At 49.2% G+C, this 6,402-nt stretch overlaps 1 protein-coding gene across 1 annotated transcript in view; it reads left to right on the top strand.

The window, feature by feature from the left end:
* The first annotated feature begins 3,270 nt into the window (after positions 1–3,270).
* FRMPD1 (FERM and PDZ domain containing 1) overlaps positions 3,271–6,402 on the top strand; it is a 102,744-nt gene continuing 99,612 nt past the window's right edge. The window contains exon 1 of the mRNA XM_053578315.1: positions 3,271–3,372. The gene's annotated coding sequence lies outside the window, so the exon portion shown is untranslated. The remainder of the gene's footprint in view (positions 3,373–6,402) is intronic.

Here is a 6,402-nt window from a genome sequence, read left to right as displayed (position 1 = left end):
AAAGTGGCAGCATTGGGATTTGAATCCAGGCAGTTTGGCTCAAGGCTATATATTTTAGCACTATGCTGTGTACCTTGTATTACACAGTGTACCTTAGGAAAATAAGTTGTTTGATGTACAGGTGTGGGGTGAGGAGGAGATGAGGCTACATCAGTAACAGATCAGATCCCTGAGGGCTTCATGCCATGCTAATAAGTTAAGACCTTATTGCAACATCAGGAAGGAATAAGAGAGGTATCTTCAACATGAGAGTGACTTGTCAATTTTGTGGTTTAAAAAGATCACTGACAGCATGTGAAGGATGAATTGTAAATAGGAAAAACTGGAGGCAGTTGACTACAGCATTGGTAAGAAACAGTGAGGCTCCATCTAAAGTAAGGACAGCAGGGCGGCACCTATAGCTCAGTGAGTAGGGCGCCGGCCCCATATACCAAAGGTGGAGGGTTCAAACCCAGCCCCGGCCAAACTGCAACAACAACAAAAAAATAGCCAGGTGTCGTGGCGGGTGCCTGTGGTCCCAGCTACTCTGGAGGCTGAGGTAAGAGAATTGCCTAAACCCAAGAGCTGGAGGTTCCTGTGAGATGTGATGCCACGGCACTCTACCGAGGGTGACAAAATGAGACTCTGTCTCTAAAATAAAGAAAGAAAGAAAATAAAGGACAGCGGGATGAAGAGGAGGAGATGTGTACAAGAGATTCTAAGGAAACAGAGTAGACTGGACTTAGGGGCCAGTAGGCTGTGAGAGCCCAGATGAGGGAAGAGGCTAGAATTTCCCTTTGGTGTCTAGTTTGAGTGCCCAGGCGAAGGAGGTGCCACCACTAGTTTAGACAAGGAAACAATGCAGAAGGGGTAATTTGGGGAAAGGTGTGAGTTTGGTTTTGGCTCTGTTGAGACTGGGGCACAAGAGGGACATTCAAGAGATGTCCAGCAGACAGTTATGTCTCTGGGTTTGAGCACAGAATGTCTGGCTGAAGCCCCATAACCACAAGAATTGCTTGGTGCATTTGAGGAGAGAGAAGAGACTCTAAAAGGGAATGTGAGGAACCTTAGCATCTGCCACACCAGCAGCTGAGGAAGAAATGCCAAAGGGGGCTAAGGGGGGAAGAGTAATCATAATGGGAACCTGAGGACAGTGCGGTCCAGGGGCTAAAGGTGAAATTGTTTATAGATAAACACATAAAGCACTGGGAGAGGCCAACACTGGCATGGGCAGCTAGGAAATTAAGAAGGTAGGACAAAATTCCATGGGGAAAATTGTACTTGCTGCAAGAGGCTTGAGCAATCTTCCTTTCTCACAAGTGCCCTTTTTGGTGTTTAACCTACATTGAAGAGAATAATTTGGTTATTAATCTTCATCTTCAACACAATTTTTAAAATCAGACTTCTTTTGAGAAAATTATATATTTATATGCAATCATAACAAATAATTTAGAGAGATAGAACACTTAATTTTTAAAAAGCATTCTTTATTTCCACTATGGCTTCAGAATCTTCCATTTTTGTTCATTTTTCTTCCTGGTGCTTACCTGGGGCAGAACTTTGTATACTACATGTAGAGTGAAGATGGGTGAGGGCAACAGACCTCATGGAGCAAAAGGCTCACTGTATCCTTGGATCTGGGAGGCAGAGTGTTGGGGCACCGAGTGAGAACTTTGGGTGTAAGGTACCCTAACCTTACACAGGAGAGTTTCTGGATGGAGGCCTGGATTTGGGGACAAAGGACCTAGAGGAGGTAGAGGCTGAAGCACCTACTTTCATCCACAGCAGGCTGGCTCCAAAGTGCTGCCAAGTCCTGATTTTTTTTTTTCTTATATGTAGGACGCACTTGTTAACATCTGTCTGTGCTCCATTCGATCCCCAGAATGATCAAACATGCCAATCTGATGGTGCCTCTTCCCTGCTCAAAAATCCTCCCATGAACCTGCCACTGCACTGAGAACAGAGTGCAAACCCCTTGACAGGAATTAGCCCTGTTAACTCTCCTGATTCAACTTTCAACTCCTGCCATTCCCTTACAGGATCTCTCTCATCTTGGGGTCTTTGTTCCTGTGGTTTTGTCAGGAAGGCTCTCTCCACACTCCTCCCTGTGACTGGTCAGCCTCTCGGTTTTTCAGATTTCCATTAGAGGATGTTTCCTCCAGGAGGCCTTTGCTCAGCCAATACAGGCACTTGCCTTGGTGCTCTTAGTACTCTGGAATCATGCTATTGTTACAAGAACTGCACTGTATTTTAACAATTCGCTTGACTGTGCCTTGCATCAGGGCAGGAGCTATGCTTTATTTAAGGCTTAATCTCCAGTGTCTATCTAACGTAGGGTATGGACCTACTCTGTTTCCCGGAAATAAGACAGTGTCTTATTTTAAGGTGTGCTCCCAAAGATGCGCTAGGTCTTATTTTCAGGGGACGCCTTATCTTTCCTGTAAGTAGGTCTTATTTTCGGTGTAGGTGTACAGTAGATAGTTCAACACAAAAAAGAGTTTTTGGTAGAGAAACACATTTGCAGTATGATGAACAGAAAGGTGGTAGAATCTAAGACAGGGGAATGAGTGAGGTGGGAAATCAGAAGAGGGCTAAGTGCAGAGCCCCAGGGCACCCCAGAATTTCAGGGCTTCAAGGTTTGAGGAGCCCTCAATGAGACCAAGAAAGAGTGGCTGAAGAGGCCCTAGCAGAGCGGGAAGAACACAGCAACCCAGCGTGGAAGGAATTTAGAGGCAGGAACGGTGGTCCACAGTATCAGTGGGCTCACCCCTTCCTCCCTCCCCTCATCCTGAGGGCCTGTGGGAGGTGGGCGGCAGAGGCGAGTCAGAATCATCTGTGCCCCCAAGTCCCACGTAGCTGGGGCTCTTCTCGGGGGGAAGGGAGGAGTTCCTTGGGACTCTTCTGGGTTCCAGACCTGGCCCAGTCGCCGCCGGTTCTGGGTGACCTTGGGAGTGCCTTTCCTCTCCCAGCCTCAGTCTCCCCTTGGGTACCCAGCAGCAGACGCTGCGTGCCCAGCCGGTGAGCTGAGGAAGGCCGGCGGAGGCAGGGCTGGGGTGGGAGCGGGACCGCCCACTGCGGCGGCCCCGGACCTCCGGAGCCTGGGAGGCGGCGCGCGGGGCTCCTCCCCCGGGGCGGGGGTCGCGGCGCCGGCAGCTGGCAGCCCCGCAGCTGCAGCCTCAGCACCTGTCGCCGGCAGACGGCGCGGGCGCGGCCCGGGCCGGCGTCCCCGCTCCGGCTGCAGCCGCGGCGCGGGAGGCGGAGCCCGAGCCGAGCCGGAGCTGAGCCGCTGCCCGAGCCTTGCCCGCTACCGTGCCCGCCGCTGGGCGGGGCCTCCCCGTGCCGCGAGCGTCCCCGGCCAGGTCTCCGTCCGCGCGGGCGGCATCGCCTCTGCAGGTAAGGGCGAGGTCCCCGTGTCGCAAAGTTTTAGGGGGACTCCCGGTCCCCACGCCGGGCCTGCGCCTCGGCTTCCTCCGCGCGGTCCTCCGCCGTGCGCTCCGCCTGCACCAGCGGTCCCGGGTGACCCGCGCCCTCCTCCTGTCCTCGCGTCCCCACTCCCAGCTCGGGGGTGCGTCCGCCGGCCAGCTCAGGACCTGCAACTGTTAACTCTTTACAGGATCGATGTGTCGCTTAAGTTTCGGAGATCTGCTCGGTGCAGTTAGAGGAAAGAGCTGCAAACTGAAAACGGGAAGACCTGGGTTCAGGTGCGGCCGCGGCCGGCGCTAACTTTCTGAGTGACCTTAGTCAGACTGACCCTCCCTGCCAGTCCTTCACAGTCACACCTGGATCCGGAGGGGTTGGCCAGGGAAGGTCAGTTGAAGCACCGTGCCTGTATTGTCGTTTTGTGAGTAGAGGGGACCCCCCTGAGTGTCTCAGCTCCAGACCTCATTGGCGGTGGAGAGGAATGTTGGGACCCACGAAGTCAATCTCTCGGTCACGTCGCTGACTTGCAGCAACTTTGAGCTTTAGGAGGGATTGAGGCAGCCTCAGGGAGGAGAGGATGCTCCCAGAGTTGGGAGTAGGAACTCTGGCTTCTGGTGGCTCCTCTGCCACCCACCAGATGTGTGACCTTGGGCGAGACCCCACTTGTTTGCCGCCTGTAAAACAGGGTGGGAGGAGTGCTCGCTGAGGTCCCTCTGTTGTGAAATCCTGAGAAGTGGAACCTCCGGGTCTCTGCATGTAGAGTCAGTTTGGAAGGAGGCAATAGTTCACCAAGAATCCATCTAGCACATGCAAATGAGAGATTAGAAAATAAAGGAGGCATTTGCAGTTTGCTTTGGGAGTCCCAAAATAGACATGGGAAGGACTGGTGAATGCTCAGCTCTCTTCCTTTGGACCATCATAAAATATTCAACAGCATAATGATTTGTTTTCACAGTGGCTTATAGATCAGGAAGTGTTTCTGTATGTGAGTCGTTTATTTTTGTAAAAATCTTAAAATGGTTGTTTGAGGGGAAAACTAATGCTGCGTTCTTGGGTCCTGACATAGAGCCCAGTATCTACTTGTTTTCAGTTTAAGATGATAGTTGAGATATTTTCCAATCAAGGCAATTTAAACCAAATCAGGCATCCTTTGATTGGTGTTCAATATAGGTGGGGTTGGAGAGGCCTATAGTTTGGCAAGTATGTGCGTGCCACTGCAAAACAAGCACAAGGTAGTAACTGACAGCTAAAAGGTGAACTTTGTTCCTTTTGCCCAATATCTTGTTCCCCTTGTGCAGCAATTAGTGTCTCCTTAGGGTGTGGGTGAAATGCATTACTGTGAAAGGATTCTCACACAAGTGATTTTATTATTGTCTTTCCTTCCTAGATATTCTGGTTTTAAGTTTCATGAAATCAGAGGGCTGATGAGGGTATGCTTGGTGACTGGAGGAGAGTTGTGGTAAATAAGTTTGTCTTTCCCGAATAAGATCCTATACTTGAAGCTGATTTGTCTAGAGCCTTTTATCTCTCAGATGCATTTAAATCCCACCAGTCCTTTTTCCTCTTTATTCTCTGGTGGTTCAGCAAGTACTCTCTCACCACGCATTCAGGAGGAATCAAATGTGAAAATTCCTGACAGGCCCTAATATTCCTGGGGCTTAGGTTCTAGTGAGGAGTAAAGAAAGGCATTAATTCTGGGCTTTATCACCTGGGTCCTCTGAAAACATCAAGGTGGGTGAGTTCCATCTGGAGAGACTGAAGAAGCCTTTATAGTGGAAGGTGGAAAGAAGAGGATTTCAGCAGATGGTAAGGCGTGGAAAGGCCATTTTTGGGTCAAGGAACTGGTATGAGCAAAGGCACAGAGCTAGGAAAGCACAAGGCATAGAGGACAGTGAGTCTGGTGGAAGCCACAGAGAAGGCAGAATACTTCAGAGCAGAGGACAGTGGGGAGGGTTCAGGAGGCTCTGAACCTGGGCTTGAATCCCCGCTGGCTGTTGGGTCTTGGACCCTCACTTTTCTCATTCATAAAAGGAAATAGTAATAATTCCAAACTAACAAGATTAAATGAGATCATATGTAGAAGTGCCTAGCAGGGTGTTTGCATATAATAAGTCCTTGAAAAATGTCAATTCCTTTTGTCATTATGTTCATGGACAAGTTCAGTACATGTTGCTAGGGCTCACTGGAGTATATAAATGTTGGTTTTGTTTTAGCATGTGCATTGACTTAGAACCTCATCACCACCAGCGTGGACTTCCTGTGACAATGTGATGTGTATTCAAGGTGCCCCCTGATTCAAGGGATAGGGGCTTTTCGTTATTTGTAGAGTGTTCTGATCAGGTACCGACAATCAACAGTAGGCAATCCCCTGTAAATACTGTTAGGTGGTGGAGGTCATGGATGGGTTCATCAGAGGACTCAATCCCTGCTTTATACAAGCTTATCACTATGTGCTAAAGGACCCAGGTAGGGGGATTTGACAGTCAGATGCAGTTATAAATATATCAGCTTTGTCCATATATGTAGGGATCTGGGTACTGGCTCCCTTCTGCCTTAGATTTGAAGGACAGGAGGATGAAGAACATTGCAAATACCATCTGACCCTCTTGTAGCATCAGGTAGCATCATAGTCCTTCATTTGTTCATTCAATGGTTATTCACAGAATACCTGCTGCGTGCCACACAATTGTTCTAGGTGCCTCAGGGAATACATTGAAACAAAAGGCAAGTACTTTATATATACTCTGCCTTCCCGGAGTTTATATTCTAGTTAGAGAAACGTAATAAACAAGTAAATACATAAATAAGGTGATTTCAGGTTTTGCTGAGGATTGGGAAGAAAATAAGCCGTGTAATGCTTATTTAAAGCATTAAAGTAATGGGGTTGGGGCTCCATTTGAGGGTGGTCAAAGAAGGCCTGTTTGAACCTTTGAGAGCTACAGGAGAGAAGGAGCCAGCCTGCCTGGAACTGAGGGAGGGGCAGCACAGCTCTGCAGCTTTGTG

This window comes from Nycticebus coucang, chromosome 2 (genome assembly GCF_027406575.1).
Source record: "Nycticebus coucang isolate mNycCou1 chromosome 2, mNycCou1.pri, whole genome shotgun sequence".
NCBI classification, from domain to species: Eukaryota; Metazoa; Chordata; class Mammalia; order Primates; family Lorisidae; genus Nycticebus; species Nycticebus coucang.
Note: the sequence above shows the minus strand (reverse complement) of the source record. Positions and strands in the feature narration are given on the sequence as shown.